The sequence below is a fragment of the Gymnogyps californianus genome, chromosome 2 (assembly GCF_018139145.2).
Source record: "Gymnogyps californianus isolate 813 chromosome 2, ASM1813914v2, whole genome shotgun sequence".
Taxonomy (NCBI): domain Eukaryota; kingdom Metazoa; phylum Chordata; class Aves; order Accipitriformes; family Cathartidae; genus Gymnogyps; species Gymnogyps californianus.
Window position 1 is genome coordinate 148841966 of NC_059472.1, and position 9074 is coordinate 148851039.

The following is a 9074-nucleotide window of genomic DNA, read 5'->3' on the forward strand; positions in this document are numbered from 1 at the left end:
GCTTTTTAAAAACAATGACCCCTGTTAACAACAGGAAATAAATCTGTTTTCATTTAACACTATTTCCTAATTTTTTATATCTGCTTCCTATCCTATGCAATTTAACACACAAACAACTGCAAGGAAGAATAATGCACAACCTCTGAATGACAGAAAACCTTCATTTTTCTTCCAGTTATCATCAGAGAAAAAAAACCACCAACTACAAAGCGTCAGTATATATTCCTAACAGGTTAGTCTAACACTGCTACATAGACTTCCTCAGGAAGAGATACAGAAAGTTTTTCTTTTAATAAGGCTCACAGGTTGCACATGTTTATATTCTAATCATCATCTACACAGCAACATATGTATGTATTCACAAAATTAAAAAAAAAAAAAAAAAAAGACCAGCTTTTACTCTTTTCAGAGTCCATACTGTTCTGCTGAGCTACAATGTGGTCATCCATCTACAGGAAGATGTTTTCATACATTCAAGAGGGACAAGATCACAAATGCATACACTGTGTAAGATGAAATACCTTCTCTTCCCCAACTGTTCTCTCAACTGTTTTTTGTGTAAGCAAGTAAATACAACAGACAAGAAATAATACATCTGAAGTAGCAGATACGTTATTTTCACATTTTAGTAATAGAAATCATTACAAATAGCTTATACAAGGAAAAAACTCAACTCAGTGCTTTGATGTTGCTAAACCTGTTAAAGAAAAAAGTTCACTCTTATAATGCATATACTGCATGCAGTAAATGCAATTATTTTGTACTGACACAGTTCAAGATATTCTTCAGTCCATCAGGTTTCTCTTGCAAAAACTGGGATTTTTTCAGACAATTATCGAAGTAGTACAATCTACAAAGGTGTATTTTTGGGAAGCAAAAAGTCACTTTAAAAACCATCAGATGCAGCTACCTTTGAAGGCAGATCCCTTCCTTTTCTTGAAGGAACTATTTGCTGCTTTATATTGTTGCTTATCAAATACATAAAATTTCTTCATGGAAGAGGTCCATGTTCTGTCAAATTATCTTAGGCTTACTCCAACATAAATGAGAGCAGAAGTCAGTGTTATGCTTGCATGGTTAAAGAGGACTTGACTCAAGCTTTCTGAATAGTTGCAACTACAACTCCTGGTAATGCTGGTATTTATATTGAATTTATTCTCCCTTGATGCAAGGTTTGTGCAGAATTCTCTATCACCATAAGTAATATATACTTCTAACAACTAGCTCTGGTTTTGGTATTGTGTATTATTTGACATATAAAATCTTACAAATGCATTTATCTAATTCTGATTTTTAACATTATAGTTAAACCTTAGGGCCTCGAAGCATCAGGCATATAAAAAGCACTGATATCCAACAATACAGAATTCCAGAACAGTTTACATGTTTACAGGCATAATTACATAAAGACTGAAATGCAGGATCAAAATAACAGCCCTTCAGTGCTTGTGCCCCTACAGTAGAGAGACATAACACCTGGGAGTCACCACTCAAAGTTTAGCAATGTCATCCCAACCAGGTTGTGAAAACAGTAAACAATCTATTAATTACTGTGAGAATGCCAATCATTTTCTATTTTTAGTGTCATCATTGCCCTTCTCTGGTTCCCGACCCTCCCAGCACAGGCTTCTCTTCAGTTTATGTAGTTGTGCTCTCTCTGATAAGGTGTAGGAGTGAGAATATTGTGGGGTTTTCTCCCCCTTTCTGAAATTGAGTATTTGTGGTTACAAAGCAAGTACTAAATAACCTCTGACTTTTCTTTTACAGAAGTCTTCGGAAATGTATTTCCTAATTACTGCCAAATACAGAAACTCTCAGGAATCTCCAAAGACAGTCAACTATTCCTAACAACTCAGTTGAGCAAAAAAAAAAAAAAAACCAAACCAAACAACAAAAACAAAAAACACACCCCCAAAAAATCCCACAAAACCAAAACCTCACACTCTCAATGCAAATTTGCAGTATAGAAATTTGCAATAAATATCTAAATGTATGTGTGCTCTAATGAGTTCCAACAGAAAAATATCAAACACTTAATAAAATTATTTGATAAAGTATTTTCAATATTCATAAACTGAGAAAACAGTATTGTTTACAATAAAAATTCGGCTTTTAAAGCCACACACTGTGGTTAATATATTTTCATCCTACATTTAACATTCTGAATGTAATTTTAATACAGATTAACAGTAAACTATACCACAAACAGATTTAGCAGTTCTTTTAAAGTAAACACAAAATAGTGGGGATAGAACAGCAAAAAAAGCACTTTTTGTTGTGCCTTTCTAGGCAGAGGAAGGGAGACTAAATTTACACTAATGAAGAAGCCAGTTCCAGCCTTGAATCTGGACAAGCCTGTAGATGGGATGTTGTGACTGAAGTAGTACTCCCTGTACCTCAGCAGGGCTTAATCACTCCAGCAAAACACTGCTACAACCTGACGAAACAGAGATAGTATATGCCTATTAATCTAAAAGCCAGAAAGAACATGCTCTCACTTATCTGTCCTCATGAACATAAGCTCAGCAAGTCTTGCACCCATTTGCAAATGTGTGTCAGATTTCAAACAGAATGGCAAACAGCCCTGAGAGTCCCTGGCCCTCTCTGCCAGCTCCCCCAAGAGCCCAGAATACGTGATCTGTCCCTTTGAACAGGCGCTGTATGTTCAGACAGCAGCCTGCAAGCCTGAATGCGCAAGCTTTGTTCCCAACAATCATTTCAGTGAAGGGGCTCTGAAGTGAGAAAGACCACCAGGTACAGTGTCAAAAGGAAAACAAAAAAATGAAAATAAAAATAGAAATCATGGCAAGGCATGATCAAATGGAACATAACATCAGAGTAGACAGGCATCCAAAACAAAAAACAATTATCAACCAACATATGTGTTACCTAAAGGAGTCAAATCACATGTCCTCAATTCTCCCACCTCTGTATGCAAAGATACACAGAAGCATCAGCTTCTCAGTCAGACATTCCCTTTGTCTGACCGCTGATCTTGAAGCCAGAGGACAAGTTTTTCAGTTCTTGATCAAACCTTGATGATTATAGCTGTACATTTCCAAAACCTTTAACTGGCTGAAAATCCTAATTTCTGTTGCAACTCCCTTGCCTACAATGAACATGGGCTATACTTGGGAGTCTTCCTCGTGACAACCTGCTGTGTGCACAGGTCTACAGCTAAACATTAAATGCAGATGAGTTAATATTGCATTACAATGCAAACACCATATGGGATACAGTGTCCCAAAACCATAAATCATTTCCCAAAATTGCTAATACCTTGCATGTCAGTATTAGCACGCTATAAAACCCTGCAACTGCAGCAACTTTTTCCACAAACTTGGAATTCCTTTTTTATAGTAATTGTGTTTCATTAAAGGAGTTTTCTGATTTTTTCCAGCAGAAAAGTGGTTCTTACTGTTCAATACAAGTAAGACTTCACTTAAAGGGATTTGTTCACATATAGCACTTCAAGCACTGTACACAGTAACTGTTCCATCAACTGAACTGAGACAGCAGATCGCAAGCCACAAATCTGTACTCTCTCTCGGCATTTTACACCAATCTATGAAAAAAGTTATAAGAAAATGAGTTGGACTTTAAGCCATGCAGCAATATGTATACTAAAGTAACTGAGAAAGCATTGCAACCTTGATTAGGCATTCATGAGGGCTATCTACGTTCAAGCAAAGATTATGCCAGTTCTGCTGTGATTAAGGCAATCATCAGTGTAAGTGCATGTTTTCTAGCAATTAAAATGTAACTTCAACATGTAAGTATCAAGCAAAACAAGAGGCAGAGCAGTCCATTTTGCAATTCCATACCTGTTAGTAGTCCCCAATTAGACAGCTTTAACATGATGAGCTCCAAAAACGCCACAGGCCTTGTTAGGGCTTACCACAGTAGGGATAGGTGGATTACAACAAGTGCCAGTGCCAAAAGACCAGCAGTCTCAATATGATAGAATTAAAAAGCAGATTTTAATTTTTACACTTAGACATGTGGTTTCCTCCCTCTTCCCATACTGTTTGAACAGTATTAAAGGACAGGTTCTCAAAAAATGGCTTTGTTTTCAGTCACATTTTTAAAAAAGGACATCAGCAAGAATAATGCATGATTAAATCTACATACAAATTAAGAATCATAATTTATCACAAAGTCTTAAATCTTAGCATCTTCCATTTTCTTACTTAAGACTCACATTTTGTCCTCACCTAACCCACCCACTTTAAGAGACTGTGTGAATCTCTTGAGCTGATGGCAGTAAGGAAAATCTTACAATACCATATGTGCCATTTTTAAACCAAGGCAAAAGGGTGAATTGAGGATAGCAGTAAACTAAAACCTAGCGTCCTTAAAAAAAAAAACAAAACCAAACAAAAAAAAACCAAAACCCACAACTAAACCAAAAACCACCCACACTTTAAGTTCTGTAGGTTTAAAATCACTCTACTATATTTCAATTTCAGCAAACAAAAGGAGAGCATCTATATAAAGGGCATCCATTTCACAGCCCTAAACAGATTTAAGTCAGTTTTAGCACAACATGCCCTAACTTTGAGAAATACAAAAGCAAGTCTGTCTTTATTATAAAGTCTAAGACAGATCTTAGAACAATTCCACTGAAGCTCTTACATATATTTTGTTGGATCTGAACTTACAGATGTTTCACAGGCATTTCTTACTATTAATAGGGAGCACAGAAGGAAGCATCAGACACGGTTCTGCATTAAAAACTCTGTGTTGCAAGTCCAAACATGCAATGGTGCCACCATAGGGCATGCTATAAAGTTTTTAAGCTAAACACACAGAGGACTGTTCCAGCAACAAATACTATGGATAGAAATACGTTTAATATAAGCCGCCGCTTACAGGCAGGAGAGTAGCAAGTACTGGCTGCAAGGAGGCAGAGGCCAGGCTCGTATTTCTACTAAAAAGCACCAGGGTTTGAGTGTGACGGGGGGGGGAGGACGAAGCCGTACACCAATGCCGTCCAGTGAAGCGCTCCCGTCCCGCGGGGACGCGGCAGACAGTCGTCGGGACGACGCGGAGAGACTGAGCGTGGGGGCGACACGCCGCGAGCTGACCGCGGGGCTGGGCGGGGGGTACGAGGGGACCCCACGGAAACCGCCGCCCCGAGGGCGAGGACTGCGACCGCTCCGCGGCGCGGGAAGCGGAGCCGCCGCCCGGCCCGTGAGGCAGCGGAGGCGCCCCCGCCTCCTGGCCCAGGAGCGACGCCCCGACTACGAGGCGAGCCCTCGGCCGGGACGGCAGCCTCCCCTCCCGCTGCCGGGGAGCCGCACGCCCGCACCGCTCCCAGCGTCCAACTCCCAGCAACTCCGGGGCGGGCGGGCAGGAAGAGAGAGAGAAGGAGGGAGGAAGGGAGGGAGAGAGGGGGCGGCCATTAAGCCCGCTCCAGCCAAGTCGTTCCCCGCAGCGGGAGGCGGCCGCCCGCCCCGGCCCGGCCCTGCCCGCCGCCGCGTACGCGCAGCCCGCGCCCTGCCCGCCCCCGCCGCTCCTACCTGGCCGCCGGCGCCGTTGCCGCCGCCCGGGGGGGCTCGTTGTCTCCATCTGCGCTGGGTGGCCCCGCTGCCCACCGGGTCGCCATTATTTCATTCCCGGTTACAAAGGAGGAGCAAATCCTCTGGAGCCCACATCGGGGAAGGGAAGAGAGGGGAGAGGGGAACCAGCGCCAGAGCCACTCGCGCACACCCGACGCGACGAGGCCAGCCCCGCCGCCGGGAGAGGGGGGCTCGGCCCCTTCACGCAGCTGCCATAGGGAAGAACGCCGGGACGGCCCTGGGCTTCAGCAGCGCTCCTCGGCTTCTGCATTCATGGCTGGAGGAGGAGAGAGAGAGCAGATGTGTCAGTCCCCGGCGCGGGGCCGCCGCCGCCTCCTCCGCCACCCGTCCCTTGTTAGGCTAATTGCGCCCGCTCGTCATCTTCCTCTTCCTCCGGCTCCTCCTATCCAGAGCCCCAGCCGCGGGGAGGAGAGGGCAGGCGGAGAGAAGCGGGAGGCGCCCGTTCCCTCCTACTTCGCTACACTCAGGCTATCGTGCCGCCGGAGGGAGCGGGGACGGGGGAGCGCCGCCCCGAGCCGCGGAGGGAGGGAGGGGAGGGAAGCCCCGGCTGGCGGGGGCGGCAGGCCGGTCGCTCCTCGCCTTGGCGCAGCCGAACTTTGATCAACTGGTGGAGGACAGGGCAGGCAGCCGGGGGGCCGCTCGTTCACCGGGCTGGGCGGAAGCCGCCGCCGTAACCAGCGGTGTGACCAGGCGGGGGGGCGGCGGGAAACGCACAAACTCCGGTTAGGAAACGGCAACAAAAGAGCCCAGCGAGGCCGAGCCCATGGCTCGGCGGCGCCGGGCTTTTGTCTCTCACGCGAGCCTACCCCGCTTGCAGGCGCTCCCTCCCCCCGTCTACGTCGCCAGAGCCGCCCGCGATCAGACCACCGCGCCCCACGCCCCGCCCGCCGCCCCTCCCTCGGGTCTCCCGCCGCACAGACGCGCCGTTTCGCCCCGACAGCGGCAGCAGGCGGCCGCTCCGAGCCGGCCCTGCTCCCCCCGCTGCCCGCTCCGCAGCCGCCAATTAGGGCGTCTCGGCGCTGGGGGCCATCGCGCCGCGCCAGCTGCGCCCGCCGCCCGCCCCCGGCCACCTGGGCACCGGCCTCGCCCACTGCCGCGGGCGGGGGCTGCTCGCTGCGCTCCGGCCCGGGCTCGGCGTGAGGGGGAGCCGCGGTCGCGCCGAGGAGCTTACAGCCAGCGCCCTCCTGGAGGCGCGGGGTTTTGCGCGGCTTAACCGTCTCCCCTGCGTCGATGATCGCGATCTCTCCCTGGGCCAGCGCGGCACCTTCTCGTTGTCCGTGGCCGCCGCGCCCGGTCCCCCTTTTCTCCCGTCCCGTTACACCCCTGCCCCGGGAAGGCCCGGGGCCCGCCCCAGCGCCTCACGGCGGCCCCCGCCCTGACAGGAGCAGGGGCGGCAACCGCCCTCAGCCCGCCGAGCCGCAACGGGCGGCACAGCCTCGCCGGCCCTCACGCTGGCCCCCTCTTACTCGGTGGCCCGCGGGGCTCCGGCCCCTCAGCCCCGCGGCGGCGACGAGGCGTTCCCAGCGCTGGCGGCTCCCGCTGCCTCCGCCGGTGGGGAGCCCGTCCCCTTCCCCCGCCTCCAGGCCGGCGATTTCTGTTCCCTCCAAAAATCCACCCACCTCCTCAGACAACACCGCGAGGGCAGGAACTGGTTCCCGGCTGCCTTCCAGGGCACCCGCCCTGCGGCCGGGGAGCGCAGAGCCCCGCCGGGCCCGCACCCCGCCACCGGCCTCTGCCCCCTGCCCGCCAGCACGCCCTGAGGCGGCAGGCGGCGGCGTTTTCTTCTCCCCCCTCCCCGAGCGTTTGGGGCGGGGGGGGGGGGGGGGGACGGAGGATGTTCACACAGGAATAATCTCAGTTTTTCCGCCCTAACTCAGGATTTCGTGCTTCTGCACCGGCCTGCACCTGGCTTCGTGAGGGCTCCCCCGGCGGGACGGCGGCGGTCACGGCCGCCCCTCAGGGGGGCTCTGGGACGGGGCCAGGCTGAAGTCCTGCGGCCGCCCCTGGGCGTGTGGCGTGGGGGGAGCTTGGTTTTGTTGTCTGCGTGAAGGTGGTAAATGTAAATATTTTCTGTACTTCATCTATCGTTATCAGAGTGTGTGATTTTTTTTTTTTCCTTTTCTCGAATGGTGATTTTCAGCGTAGAGGCTGGACAAGTAAGGTCTCTGTGAAAGGGAACGAAGAAAAACAAAGCATTTGTAAGAGATGGTAAAGGTTTTGTGTGAAACGAAAGGTCGTGTCTTGTTTGTGGTCTCAAAACAATAATAATGTTTTTCATTGTGGTGTTTTTTTTACTATGCTGCTCTTAAGTGATCTCTGAAAAGAGGTGACTGGCCGGGTTATCCATCAGCAACTCGCATCGGCAGCAGGTATGAATATTGCTATCCAGAGAACCAAGGAAAGAGCTTACATCCAGTAGCTGGAGGAAGATTCTCAAGGTCCAAATGCTGATTGTTGTCAGCCAAGGTCACATCTGCCAAGTTTAAAAGGGTGTTACAACTCAAGGCCTGTTGCACTGATTCAGGTGCTTACCTACAATTCTGTGTGCTGCCATGGATTTCATTAGGCATATATACAGTTAAAAACCTGTAGTAGTTTCTGAAGAATTTGAGTTCCTCATAAATTTCTGATGTTAAAAAGTACTTTGTGGCTGAACCTGACCTGGACCAGAGATTATATATACATACTTTAAATAAGCATAGTGCTGTCCAGCTGGCAATCCACAGGATAGTTCTGTCCAGCTCCCTAATTGTTTCTCACTGTCATACAACATTTAAAGACTATTTGCCATCCAGACCCTGAGCAAACTGTTATAATGTAGTCCAGTCCATGGTTGTCAAGAAGTTGAAAAGACCAGAATTAAAATCACTTGAGATTTTTGAAGGGTGGAGAAGGAGAACGGTGGGGCCACTTTTCCTGTTTAGAAGCTGTTATCAAACAGAACCAAGAAGTGTAGCTCTGTGCTCGGCTGCATACTGCTCTCTGCACTGTAGTCATCATGTCGATCTGCAGAACATCGTCAAAAATCCATGATATATGTAATATCAGTTCTGTGTATTCATAATAACCACTTTTTCTATAGGAGCCACAGTACTGACTCCAAATCTAAATTAGCATCGTAACTAACATCCATGTAGAAAGTTGTCACATTTACAAAATGTCTCAGAGAGATTAAACCGCAAGTAGACTCTGAGTGATCATTTAGTATCTATCAAGTCTCTATTTATATCAGCACAGCTACATCAGTACAGTGACAGATCTTCCATTTTTACTTTTCTTACATTGCCAATCAATTTCTCTAGCTTTAGCTGTCAGACTATAACAGAGATTAAAATATTGCAGAGGAAAATGTGATCCTAGAATCACAAATTACTTCATAGCTAGGCTGAGGAAATAGATCTTCTTATTAACTCTGAGAAGGTTATATTTGTGTAATTATCAAAAGAATATTTACACTAGCAAATCTTTATTAAACTGTGTACTTCATTTTCT

The 9074-nt window shown here is 47.9% G+C and overlaps 1 protein-coding gene across 2 annotated transcripts in view; it reads right to left on the reverse strand.

Annotated features, from left to right (window-relative positions):
- The window catches only part of ARHGAP21 (Rho GTPase activating protein 21), a 121667-nt gene extending 116068 nt beyond the window's left edge, over positions 1–5599 (reverse strand). For both annotated transcript variants that reach the window (XM_050891502.1, XM_050891503.1), the window contains exon 1: positions 5523–5599. The gene's annotated coding sequence lies outside the window, so the exon portion shown is untranslated. The remainder of the gene's footprint in view (positions 1–5522) is intronic.
- Between the last annotated feature and the right edge of the window lie 3475 nt (positions 5600–9074).